This window comes from Erpetoichthys calabaricus, chromosome 3 (genome assembly GCF_900747795.2).
Source record: "Erpetoichthys calabaricus chromosome 3, fErpCal1.3, whole genome shotgun sequence".
NCBI lineage: Eukaryota > Metazoa > Chordata > Cladistia > Polypteriformes > Polypteridae > Erpetoichthys > Erpetoichthys calabaricus.
The window spans coordinates 25685055-25699582 of record NC_041396.2 but is presented as its reverse complement, the minus strand read 5'-3'; the positions used below and the strand labels follow the sequence as shown (position 1 = coordinate 25699582).

Below are 14528 nucleotides of genomic sequence, written 5' to 3'. Positions count from 1 at the left end.
ATCTCAGCATGCTTCACTTTTCACACGTTCATCTAAGAAACTGTGAAGCTTGTATGGCAATGTGTAAGACGAGCAACTGTGTTATTACAGATTTACATTTAAACTGCTTACTGACAGATCCAGGAGATGCGTTTGGAACCCTGGCCCTACTATCATGCCGCTAAAAATTAATTCTATTTATGCCTCATGTTCACATCATCACTGAGGAGTGCAGTACATTTTTTACTTTCTCGTATATGAAGTATAGAGAAAGTATTGGAATTGTCCAAAAATTCGACCTCGAGATTTTAATGAATCTTGACGTTTTAGACCTCCCTGAATCCGATTTACTTTCTTGTAGGGCAAGTATTTTAATCATCTAAAAATTCAATTTCGAAATTTTGATGAATCTCAACGTTTTAGACTTCCCTGAATCCAATTTACTTTCTTGTAGGGAAATTATTTTAATCGTCTAAAAATTCAATTTCGAAATTTTGATGAATCTCAACATTTTAGACCTCCCTGAATCTGATTTACTTTCTCATAGGGAAATTATGGTAATCATCTAAAAATTCTATTTCGAGATTTTGATGAATCTCAACGTTTTGGACCTCCCTGAATCCAATTTACTTTCTCGTAGGGAAAGTGTTGTAATCGTCTAAAAATTTGATTTCGAGATTTTGATGAATCCCGACGTTTGAGTCCAAAAATAGATTTTTGGAATTATGTCTGTATGTCTGTGTGTGTGTGTATGTAAACACGATAGCTTTCACTTAGGTCAACCAAATTTTGCATACAAGTATTAAGTACAAAACATAGATTTCTATCAATTTTTGAGCTATTTCCGATAACTGGAAGTGGAACTTTTTTATTCATGCAGCTTCAGAGTCCGATTTATTCAACTTTACTTTTATAATAATTGTTTGATATATTGGTAATTTGATTTGATTTGTTGTTGATGGTTCTTTAATGTACATAATATAAAAATATAATCACTGTCTTGCAGTTTACTCCTCAAATATCCACTCCTCATATATGAGTATACGAGACCACTCCCGATTTTTTTAAAATGTGACATGATACATATTGTCCACACAAATATCTCACAAAAACACACCATTGTGTACATTACAGTGTTCTATCCACAGTAAAAAAACAAAAACTACTTAAATAGGAAGTCATTGCTGCCGAACCCTTCCCCAACACTATCTAGAAACTACCTTATCCTAGCTGAGGATATGCACACCTCCACCGATTGGTTTTCTCCACCTGAACTCTTTATTGAAACATTAAATGACAGGCAGACACACGTGGAATTAATGCATGTGAACATTCCCAGACAGAACTAAACACCTTTTTTCTTGTGCGAATGACGCACATTTCTTTGGAAACAAACACAATTTAAGCACAAACTGAAAACACAGCCAATTCAATTTTGTATGAATCATTTCACTTCCTCTGGATGAAGCTGCACAGGATAAAAGATCGTCTTGTCAATTTGTGGTTTTAAATCACTCTACATTACAAATTAAATTGAGTTTAATCTTACCGATAAATTGGCGCCACCATAATGCAGGGGTTACAAAAAAAGACATAACAGCACTAGAGAAAGACCAGAGACGATCGACTAGGCTGATTCCAGGGCTAAATGAGTTATGAAGAAAGATTAAAAGAGCTGAGCCTTTACAGTTTAAGAAAAAAGGAGATTAAGAGGTGACATGACTGAAGTATTTAAAATTATGACGTGAATTAGTCCAGTGGATCAAGACTGTAATTTTAAAATGAGTTCATCAAGAACACGGGGACACAGTTGGAAACTTGTGATGGGTAAATTTCACACAAACATTAGGAAGATTTTCTTCACACAAAGAACGATAGACACATGGAATAAGTGACCAAGTAGTGTGGTCGACAGTTGGATTTTAGGAACTTTCAAAACTCGACTTGATGTTATTATAGAAGAATTAAGTGGACAGGACTGGCAAGCTTCGTTGAGCTGAATGGCCTGATGTCGTCTACATTGTTCTAAAGAACACAGGGGCATGGTTGGAAACTTGTTTGGCCCATATTTTGCACAAATGTTAGAAAGTTTTTCTTTATACAAAGAACCACAAACATACAGAATAAATTGCCTTGTGTAAGGGAAAGGCACTATATAAATAAAATGTATTATTATTTTATTATTATTACCCTGTAGTGTAGTGGAGAGCAGGACAGTTGGGACCTTCATATTTGACTTGATGTTATTTTGGACAATCATTGCCTGGAATAAGGGGATAAACTGCCTAAATCCAAAGGTGTGCAAAGCATGCAAAGACTTAACCGGGAAGACTATTAGGTTGTATTTGCTACCAGTGTACTGAAAAAAGGTCAGAATACTTATATGAATGAAAGTGTTCAGTTTGTGATTTTTTTACATAATCGCAAACCTTTCTGTAAACATGTTATGGGTTATTGAGTGTCTATTGATGGGGACAATGGAACATTTATCCATTTAAAATGAAATGTGTGCAGAAGGTGAAGAGTCCTGAATCCTTTCTTAATCCACTGTACTTACTATACATTATCATTTATGAAGGTTAATCTATGTTTGCTGTTATTTTAGGTCCAATACAAACAGTTGTCTTACGACATTTCACTATATGTGAATTTCCACTATACACAATACTTTGGAAGGCAGTCCTAATTTTAGATAGTGGTCTACTATACCTTTTTATTATTATTATTATTATAATACTTGCTCACCAGTTGAAAATTCTGCAATCTTTTTCAAGTGGTCAACATGGCAGTTGCAAACATATCATAATGCACAATACCCCATAATGCATAAGTATAAAACTCTTTAGGAAAAGATCAGCCCAGTAGTTTGATGAGACAGAAGGTCCATTCTCCCGGCCTTATATGCCTGAATGACCAGACATGTAGTCAGGTGGGCCTGAGGTTCACTGTTCAGATGGTAAGGTGCAATCCTACTTACTGTAGTTGTGAGTTTGAAGTCTGTCTGGTAGCTCCTCAGTAACACTCAGAACCTCAAATAGTCACCCTTGTCAGCTACACTGCCCTCCATACTGTCTGGGTCAAAGACACATTTCTTCTTGACTAACACCTCTGCTCCACAGTTTAAAATTACAAATCAAACAATTCACACGTGATTAAAGTGCACATGGCAGACTTTCATTTAAGGGGGTTTGCATACATTTCGGCCACACCGTGAAGAAATGACAACACTTTTCCTACAGGGTGCCCCCATTTCAGGACACCATAACATCTGGGACAATTGGAGTCAGAGGGTGTTTGTTGTTCCTCCGGCTTGTTTCATGGCTTCATAAGTTTCCTCAGCTTGCTTCTACCCTTTAGAGTTTGTGGTTGACGGTGTTCAACATGAGGACAAAAGCTGTCCCAATGAAAGTCAAAGAAGCCATAGTGAGGCTCAAAAACAAGAATTTTGTTTGACTTGTAATTTTAAACGGTGATGCTAAGAGTTAAATCAAGTAAACCCAAACCCAAATATTATGGAGGGCACTCTGTCACCACCTTCATCTTAAAATGGGCACCTGCGGTCACCTTACTGATTTTAATTTTTACTCTTTTTTCATTGTAGGTGCTGTTCCTACAGGAGGTAATCTCACACTCACACACTTCGGAGTGACTGCCGCCACAGATAGGTAAGCATAGGTTGCTTTTATTGTTGAAATTTGGTAATGTTTTAAGTTAATCTTATTTATAAAGCCCCCCGGCAGTGACTAAGAAAGGGAAGTTCAGGCATGAATGCTTCACCTTTTATTCTGCATTCTTTTCTCAAAGTCTGCTTCTGTTTTTTGAAAGGAGATTAGTATGAATGCAGGCTTGATACACTAATGCATGTTTTTTTTGTTTAATAATACCATACCATACCATTTTTATTTGTTAAGCGCTTAAAAACACAGCATTACAACTGACCGAAGCGCAGCACCTTTCCCATGCTCATGTTTGGTATACTGAATTAATTTTTCGCACATCCCAACTTACTACAGAGTTTTAGAGGCTGAACGCAGGGTCAGCTATTTGTAAAGCACCCCTGGAGCAATTGCAGGTTAAGGGCCTTGCTCAAGTGCCCAGTGGTGTAGAATTCCTTCTGTCACTGCCAGCATTCAAACAGGCAACCTTCGAATTACCAGCTCAGATCTTTTAGACACAGTGCCACCACACTGGCCACAATTAATAAAACAACCAATTATAACATCCACCACAATCCCATTATACATAGTGAAAGGCGGAAGAAAACAAGTAGGTCTTAAGCCGACTTTTAAAAACCTTGATACAGGATGAAGACCTGATGTGAAAATTCAAGGAGCAACAACTGAGAAAGCTCGGTCTCCTCCCGACTTCAGACAAGATAATGGCACTACAAGGAGAAGTTATCCAGATGACCTCAGAGCTCTTGGTACCACATAGGAGTGAAGGAGGTCACAGATATATTTTGTAGTGAGACCATGCAAGGTTTTAAAAATAAACAACAAGATTTTAAAATCATTGCGACACCTCACTGGTAGGCTAAAATGGGGGAGATGTGATCCCTTTTTCTTGACCCAATCAAAAATCTAGCTTCCACGTTCTGAACCAGCTGAAGGCGCGACAGAGCAGATTTTGGCAGACCCACATATGAGGAATTAGAATAATCTAGTCGAGATGTAATAAAGACGTGAATGACTGTTTCCAAGTCCTTCTGTGATAGAAAGGATTTTAGTTTAGAAATTTGCCTCAGTTGGTAAAAACTGGACTTTACTACCATGGAGATTTGTTTGCCAAAACTTAGTGACGACTCAAAAGTGATAGATACCGCGATTTCTGACATTATTATGAATCATTGCTGCCAAGGAGCCTAACTGAGTGTTGATTTCAACTGCAAATGTGGTAGGACAAAAAATAATAACATCTGTTTTATTTTCGTTTAATTGTAAGACATTTTGTGCCATTCAATATTTAATATCCTCAAAGCATTTCAACAACTTTTTTACAGATGAAGTGACATCAGAACTAACTTTGAAGTATAGCTGCGTATCCTCAGCATAACAATGATACGTGACATCATGTTTGTAAAAGATGACCCTCAAGGGGAGCAGATAAAAGGAAAATAGAAGGGGAGCCTTGTGTTAAGAAATCTTTAAAATTATTATTTTTTCCTTCATCAAGCAACACTCAATAATCCAGAATTACAAATCAAAGACAGGATTTTAGGAATTGTTGAAAATTTATTTAAATATATCACATTGGCTCTGTGAAAATTTATTTAAATACCTGTATATCACATTGGCTCAAGTATTCAGACCCTTTGCGATGACACTTCAAGCTTGGCTCAGGTGTATCTCAGCGTATTGACCATCATTGAGATGTTTCTAAACTCTGTTTGGAGTCCACCTGTGCTCAATTCAGTTGATTGGATGTGATCATCGCTGAGATGTTTCCACACTTTTCTTGGAGTTCAACTTTGGTCAATTCAGTTGATTAGACCTGATAAAGAAAGGGACATATCTGTCTCTAGAAGGTCTTACAGTTGAGCCATGAGTTTGAATGAATGGCGTACAGGGCTTAGAGACAAAATTGTGTTCAAAGCAACAGATCTGGGGAAGGCTACAAAAAGATGTCAGCAGCATTAAAGGTCCCCCAAAGCACAATGCCCTGCATAATTCTTAAATAAAGGGTATTTGGAACAACCACAACTCTTCTCAGAGCTGGATACCTGGACAAACTGAGCAATTGTGGCAGAAGAGCCGTTGTAAGAGAGGTGACTGGGAGTCCAATGGTCACTCTAGGTGAGCTCCAGAGATGCTGTGTTTAGATGGAAGAAATTTCAAGAAGGACGAACATCACAGAGACACTTCAACCATTTGGGCTCAATGGCAAAGTGGCAAGACAGATGGCTATCCTCAGTAGAAGATACAGTTAGGTCCATAAATATTTGGACAGAGACAACTTTTTTCTAATTTTGGTTCTGTTCATTACCACAATGAATTTTAAATGAAACAACTCCGATGCAGTTGAAGTGCAGACTTTCAGCTTTAATTCAGTGGGGTGAACAAAACGATTGCATAAAAATGTGAGGCAACTAAAGCATTTTTTGAACACAATCCCTTCATTTCAGGGGCTCAAAAGTAATTGGACAATTGACTCAAAGGCTATTTCATGGGCAGGTGTGGTCAAGTCCGTCGTTATGTCATTATCAATTAAGCAGATAAAAGGCCTGGAGATGATTTGAGGTGTGGTGCTTGCATGTGGAAGATTTTGCTGTGAACAGACAACATGCGGTCAAAGGAGCTCTCCATGCAGGTGAAAGAAGCCATCCTTAAGCTGTGAAAACAGAAAAAACCCATCCGAGAAATTGGTACAATATTACGAGTGGCAAAATCTACAGTTTGGGACATCCTGAGAAAGAAAGCAAGCACTGGTGAACTCAGCAACACAAAAAGACCTGGACGTCCACGGAAGACAATAGTGGTGGATGATCGCAGAATCATTTCCATGGTGAAGAGAAACCCCTTCACAACAGTCAACCAAGTGAACAACACTCTCCAGGGGGTAGGCGTATCGATATCCAAGTCTACCATAAAGTGAAGACTGCATGAAAGTAAATACAGAGGGTGCACTGCAAGGTGCAAGCCACTCATAAGCCTCAAGAATAGAAAGGCTAGATTGGATTTTGCTAAAGAACATCTAAAAAAGCCAGCACAGTTCTGGAAAAATATTCTTTGGACAGATGAAACCAAGATCAACCTCTACCAGAATGATGGCAAGAAAAAAGTATGGAGAAGGCGTGGAACAGCTCATTATCCAAAGCAAACCACATCATCTGTAAAATATGGTGGAGGCAGTGTGATGGCTTGGGCGTGCATGGCTGCCAGTGGCACTGGGACACTAGTGTTTATGGATGATGTGACACAGGACAGAAGCAGCCGAATGAATTCTGAGGTGTTCAGAGACATACTGTCTGCTCAAATCCAGCTAAATGCAGTCAAATTGATTGGGCGGCATTTCATGATACAGATGGACAATGACCCAAAACATACAGCTAAAGTAACCCAGGAGTTTATTAAAGCAAAGAAGTGAAAAATTCTTGAATGGCCAAGTCAGTCACCTGATCTTAACCCAATTGAGCAGGCATTTCACTTGTTGAAGACTAAACTTCAGACAGAAAGGCCCACAAACAAACAGCAACTGAAAGGCCTGGCAGAGCATTAAAAAGGAGGAAACCCAACATCTGGTGATGTCTATGAGTTCAAGACTTCAGGCTGTCATTGCCAGCAAAGGGTTTTCAACCAAGTATTAGAAATGAACATTTTATTTCCAGTTATTTAATTTGTCCAATTACTTTTGAGCCCCTGAAATGAAGGGATTGTGTTCAAAATGCTTTAGTTGCCTCACATTTTTATGCAATCGTTTTGTTCACCCCACTGAATTAAAGCTGAAAGTCTGCACTTCAACTGCATCTGAGTTGTTTCATTTAAAATTCATTGTGGTAATGTACAGAACCAAAATTAGAAAAAAAGTCGTCTCTGTCCAAATATTTATGGACCTAACTGTACATGGACGCCTGCATGGAGTTTGCAAAGAAGCACACAAAGAACTCTCAAGCTATGAGAAAGAAGATCCTCCTATCTGATGACACTAAGATTAGTGTGTCATGTCTGGGGAAACTAGGGACCGCTCATTACCTGTGCAATGCCATTCCTATTGTGAAGCAGGGTGGTGGCATTGTCATGCTGTGTTCTGTTCGGGGTAGTGTATTGTATTGACCCCCCTTTTTTGACACCCACTGCATCCCCAACTTATCTGGAAAGGGGTCTCTCTTTGAACTGCCTTTCCTAAGGTTGCTTCCATTTTTTTCCCTACAAGGGTTATTTTGGGAGTTTTTTCTTATCTTCTTAGAGAGTCAAAGCTGGGGGTCTGTCAAAAGGCAGGGCCTATTAAAGCCCATTGCGGCACTTCTTGTGTGATTTTGGGCTATACAAAAATAAATTGTATTGTATTGTATTATATGCTGTGGAGTTTGTTTTCAGTGACATGGAGTAGGACACTAGACTAGCTGAGGGAAAGAGATATCCTGCTCCAGAGTGCTGAAGACCTCAGACTGGGCTGAGGGTACACCTTCAAACAGGACAATGACCCTAAGCACAAAGCAAAGACAAGATAGGGGTGGCTTAGGGACAACTCTTTGAATGTCCTTGAGTGGCCCAGCCAGAGCCTGGACATGAACCCTATCAAACATCTCTGGGGAGACCTGAAAATAGCTGTCCACTGAAGGTCCTCATTCAACCTGATAAAGAAAAGAAAAACAGGTAATCCCCAAATCCAGATGTGCAAAGCTTGTCACATCATGTCACACCCAAGAAGACTCCAAAGCTCTTTCAATGGGTCTTCTTGGGTACTTACGTTAATTTGATATTTCAGGGTTTTTTTTTTTTTTAACTTTTAATATATTTGTTAAACAAAGTCGTAAATCCTATTTTCTCTGTCTCATTCTGCGATATCGCGTGTGCGACCAAAAGGGGCGCCACTGAGTCCTAAAACTCAGACACAATATCACCCTACACAGTCTCAGGTTCAAATAAAGAATTTCATTTTCACAAATAAATCACCACACGTGCAAAAGCTACCAAACTACGATATAAACAGGTGTCTTGTCCTTCTCTCCTTCCACTCCTCTGGTTGAGTGCCACCCACTGCCCTCCGACTCTGACTCATGCAGGTGAGGCAGTGGGCTCCTTTCAAGCTGGACCTGGGAATGCTTCTGGTGCCACAGTTTGTCCCTTTGGAAGCACTTATGGCTCATGTGGAAAGCAGGAAGGTTCTCCCCCTAGCAGCACCTTCTAACAGCACCCAGGGACCCCAACAGGGCTGCATTACTGGATTACAATTCTAATGTACTCCTATGGGTGTCCAAACTGGGATGCCTTGGGAGGACCACTGATACCTGTTATAGGGGGGGATGAAACCTCTCCAGGCCTCTGGCTTCCGCTTGCCCATCCTTTATATGCCTCTGGTTGGGCAAGAAGCTGTTTCCTCATTCACCCGGCGTGCCAGTCTGACCTCCATGGTAATTTACATGATTTTAACACAAGGCTACAACACAATGAAATGTAAAAAGTAAAAGGGTCTGAATACTTTCTTAGTGCATTATGTAATTATAGCTTAAGCATCCAGTAAGATGCAAAGTGAATGATATCATATTGTGATGAATACAACAACTCAGAATATGTCTTTATTACAACTTTAATACCGTTGTGGCCAAAAGAGGATGCAGCTGATGATGCCTTATCAATGCCGTTGCCATTGTTTCCTACAGTATTACTACAAAGAAGCTCACTTTATGGGTTAAAGATGACTGACTGCCATGGATAAACAACATTGATGTGTTTCCTGGAACAGAAACCCAACAATATTGGATTTTCTATTCCAACTTTTTCCATTATATATAAGACTAGCACTGTGTGGTCTTTGGGACAAAAAGAAACTCCAAAGACTCCCTAGCAGTTTTACTGTTTTCATGAACTTGGTGAGGCATCAGCTAACTCTTAAGAATGACCCAGTGCAGAGGACGTGGACCCACCTGTGCTTGCTGTCCCACTAGCTTTCATAAGAAGACACTGGCAATGACATATCTTAGCTGTAACTCTGGCATATGAGTCCTATTTTTCTTTGTCTCAAGAAAATACCTCCAGATAGACAATGTTTTTAGTGAAAACTTCAAGCCTTGCCCTCCATTGCTGAGATGTTTCACTTGCATGTTGTTGAGCCGCGGCGTTTCCTTTCTTTTTACGTTGTGTTTCTTCATTTTTGTCATTACCAAGACATTGTTGTTGTGCGGTGGCATTTGCTACACACAGGGCTTTTGTAGTGAGAAGTGAGGGGCATGAAAGCACTAAAAAAATGTAAAAGTGAATGCATGCGCCATCTAGTGGCTGTGGTTGAGCATGAGCAGAGCGGACTGCTCCGGACACACACACACACACACACACAGGTCTTTTGTTTATCTACTGTATGTCTAATTAGATTAGATTAGATTATCGTTTCTAATCCCATGGGGAAATTTAAATGCATACAGCAGCAGAAACATAAAAAACAAGGAGGCAGATTCACAGATAACACAGCCAAGCAATCAATCAATAGATAAATAAAAAATAAAATAAACTTAATGAGTACATTGGATGGAAGCATTGAACTGCCTTTGGGCAGAAGGAACCCCAATAGATGTTTCCTAGCACACTGTGGTGGAATGAGCCTGTCGAATTTTCCCTTGGGGATTAATAAAGTATCTATCTATCTATCTATCTATCTATCTATCTATCTATCTATCTATCTATCTATCTATCTATCTATCTATCTACAGTGCATCCAGAAAGTATTCACAGCGCATCACTTTTTCCACATTTTGTTACGTTACAGCCTTATTCCAAAATGGATTAAATTCATTTTTTTCCTCAGAATTCTACACACAACACCCCATAATGATAACGTGAAAAATGTTTACTTGAGGTTTTTGCAAATTTATTAAAAATAAAATAACTGAGAAATCCCATGTACATAAGTATTCACAGCCTTTGCTCAATTGTTTGTCGATGCACCTTTGGCAGCAATTACAGCCTCAAGTCTTGTTGAATATGATGCCACAAGCTTGGCACACCTATCCTTGGCCAGTTTCTCCCATTCCTCTTTGCAGCACCTCTCAAGCTCCATCAGGTTGGATGGGAAGTGTCGGTGCACAGCCATTTTAAGATCTCTCCAGAGATGTTCAATCAGATTCAAGTCTGGGCTCTGGCTGGGCCACTCAAGGACATTCACAGAGTTGTCCTGAAGCCACTCCTTTGATATCTTGGCTGTGTGCTTAGGGTCGTTGTCCTGCTGAAAGATGAACCGTCGCCCCAGTCTGAGGTCAAGAGCGCTCTGGAGCAGGTTTTCATCCAGGATGTCTCTGTGTATTGCTGCAGTCATCTTTCCCTTTATCCTGACTAGTCTCACAGTCCCTGCTGCTGAAAAACATCCCCACAGCATGATGCTGCCACCATCATGCTTCACTGTAGGGATGGTATTGGCCTGGTGATGAGCGGTGCCTGGTTTCCTCCAAACGTGACACCTGGCATTCACACCAAAGAGTTCAATCTTTGTCTCATCAGATAAGAGAATTTTCATTCTCATGGTCTGAGAGTCCTTCAGGTGCCTTTTGGCAAACTCCAGGCGGGCTGCCATGTGCCTTTTACTAAGGAGTGGCTTCAGTCTGGCCACTCTACCATACAGGCCTGATTGGTGGATTGCTGCAGAGATGGTTGTCCTTCTGGAAGGTTCTCCTCTCTCAACAGAGGACCTCAGGAGCTCTAACAGAGTGACCATCAGGTTCTTGGTCACTCTAGAAAGAGTCCTGGTGGTTTCAAACTTCTTCCACTTACATATGATGGAGGCCACTATGCTCATTGGGAACTTCAAAGCAGCAGACATTTTTTTGTAACCTTCCCCAGATTTGTGCCTCGAGACAATCCTGTCTTGGAGGTCTACAGACAATTCCTTTGACTTCATGCTTGATTTGTGCTCTGACATGAACTGTCAACTGTGGGACCTTATATAGACAGGTGTGTGCCTTTCCAAATCATGTCCAGTCAAGTGAATTTATCACAGGTGGACTCCAATTAAGCTGCAGAAACATCTCAAGGATGTTTATGTACATGTGCTTTCTCAGTTTTTTTATTTTTAATAAATTTGCAAAAATCTCAAGTAAACTTTTTTCACGTTGTCATTATGGGGTGTTGTATGTAGAATTCTGAGGAAAAAAATGAATTTAATCCATTTTGGAATAAGGCTGTAACATAACAAAATGTGGAAAAAGTGATGCGCTGTGAATACTTTCCGGATGCACTCTATCTATCTATCTATCTATCTATCTATCTATCTATCTATCTATCTATCTATCTATCTATCTATCTATCTATCTATCTATCTATAAAATGCTCCCAGAGAGTGCCTCCTAGAGGGGATGGAGGGGATTTTTCATGATGGCATCTAGTTTTGCTACCTTCCCCTTTTCCATGACAGCTTCCACTGTGTTCAGAGTTTGTCTAGTGATGGTGCAGAATTTCCTGATACTGTGCTTCTTTTCAGCTCAGGTTGTTTCCTCAGGAGACTACAGCATAGTCAAAGTCATATGTAATATAATAAATAAATAATAACTAATAGATACAGATCATACAGAAATGATCAGTGTATGGTAATAGTTGTTTAAGACATGTGTAAACAATGACAGGTCAGAATGTTTCACAGCAGAAGGATATCAGGAGTATCAAAATACTTAGAGGTCAGTATGAGGTTTTCAGTTCTTCTCTACCTGCACACTCGTCTTTGTAGGACAGTGGCTCGCATGTATAAAAGTTCTGTTTTTAGAGGTGGTTGAGGCCGTGTGGAAGGTCCCAGGGAACAGCCTGGTGTTAAGGAGTCTGACAGCTTGGGGGTAAAAACTCTCCTGCCACCTGGCAGATCTGGCTTTGATGCTGCAGTATCTTCTCTTGGATGGCAGAAGTGTGAAAAGTCCATGTGAGGGGTGTAAGGGGTCCTGCACAATGCTACAGGCCTTGCGGACACAGCGTTTGTAAAATATGTCCTGTAGTGAAGGTTGAGGCACCCCAATAATGTTCTCTGCTGTCTTCACTATCCTGTGCAGACGCTTGTGGTCGGATTTGTTCCAGTTGCCATACCAGGCAGTGATGCAGCTGGTCAGAACACTCTCAATGGTGCCTCTGTAGAAGATGGTGAGAATGGAAGGGGGAAGACTTGCTCGCTTCAGTCGCCTCAGGAAGTGTAGTTTCTGCTGGGCTTTCTTGATTAGTGATGAGGTGCTATGTGTCCACGTAAGTTCCTCAGTTATGTGCACACCGAGGAACTTGGTACTCGTAACAGTCTCCACATCTAAACCGTTGGTGCTGAGTGGGATGTGGGCAAGACGTGATTTTCTGAAGTCCACGATTATCTCTTTTGTCTTGTTGACATTGAGAGATAGATAGAACTCCACACTGGCTACTATGGACTGGTAGAACATCTCCAGCAGCTTGCTACACACATCAAAAGACCTGAGAGTCTCCTTAAAGTCCAGTCTGTGCACACACACCCACAGGTCTTTTGTTTGTAGATGTCTAATTAAATTAGATTAGATTAGATAAACATTTTTAATCCCATGGGGAAATTTAATTGCATACAGCAGCAGAAACATAAAAAACACGGAGGCAGACTCACAGATAACACAGCCAATCAATCAATCAATCAATAGATAAATAAACAAACAAATTAAAATAAACTTAATGAGTACATTGGGTGGAAGCATTGAACTGCCTGATAGCAGTGGGCAGAAGGGACCCCAACAGATGCTTCTTAGCACACTGTGGTGGAATGAGCCTGTGGCCAAACGTTCTCCAAGAGAGCTCCTCGGGGAGAGAATGGAGGAGATTTTTTTGCCACCATCCTCTTTTCCACAACAGCTTCCAGTGTGTCCAGTGTTCGCACTGTGATGGCGCAGGCTTTCCTGATATTGTGCTTCTGTTGAGCTCAAGTTTCTTCCCTTGGGGACTCCAGCATAGAACACCACACTGGCTACTAAGGACTGGCAGAACATTCCCAGCAGCTCACTGTGCACATCAAAAGACCTGAGAGTCTCTTCCAGAAGTCCTGTCTCCTCTGGCCCTTCACTGTGATGTCAGACCAGCCCAGTTTGTTGTTCATGTGAACCCCCAAGGTACTTGTAGCTCTGCACCACTTCCACATCCTCCCCAGACTGGTCTCAGAGGTGTCCACCACTGATTTTGAGTTGCAGATTGTTGTCCCAGCACCACAAAGCAAAGTCCTCGACGACTTCATAAGAATTAATGAGTTCAGCAAGAGTGACTAACGTAGTGACAAAGTGGGTAGCATTGTTGTCTCAATTCGGTTGGACCCTGAACACCAGCTGTGGCCCCTTCAGTGTAAAATTTTGTACATTCCTCCACGAAAATGTGAGTTTTGTCTAGGAGATTCTGATATCCTCCCACATTCCAAATGCTTGGAATACGTTCACTGGTCGTAAATTGTCTGGTCACTGTTTTAATGCAGTTGGCACATTCTCTGCATGTTTGCATGGATTTATTTTCTGGACCTTCCAGCTTTCATTCCATAGATGTGTGTGCTGGGTTTATCGATGTCTATAATTTGGCCCGACATGAGCGAGCGTGGGGGTTAGCAAACTTGGGATTCTTTTGGGTTTTGGTTACCGGTTCTAAGAGCAGGCCCTGCTTTTTGGCTCTGTTGTCTCTCTCGTTTATTTCTTTGGTCGTGATCGTTGCTTTGCCCTTGACTCTGTTCTTTCTCCTGACCCTCACACTAAGATATTTTATTAACTGTCTGCCATTTTTGCAGTCAATACAGTCAGTTCTCTGACAGAACACTAATGTTTTTGTTTTGTGTGACTGTTTTGGCTTTGACCTTTGCTCATCTCGCCCATGTTACTCCCACACGTCAATGTCCATTACTTAAATTCTGCATTCAGGCTTGTCAGATTTTATCAT

General features: G+C 40.6%; 1 protein-coding gene across 2 annotated transcripts in view; it reads left to right on the top strand.

The window, feature by feature from the left end:
* The first annotated feature begins 3578 nt into the window (after positions 1-3578).
* The window catches only part of ngfb (nerve growth factor b (beta polypeptide)), a 72299-nt gene continuing 61349 nt past the window's right edge, over positions 3579-14528 (top strand). For both annotated transcript variants that reach the window (XM_028796496.2, XM_028796495.2), the window contains exon 1: positions 3579-3644. The gene's annotated coding sequence lies outside the window, so the exon portion shown is untranslated. The remainder of the gene's footprint in view (positions 3645-14528) is intronic.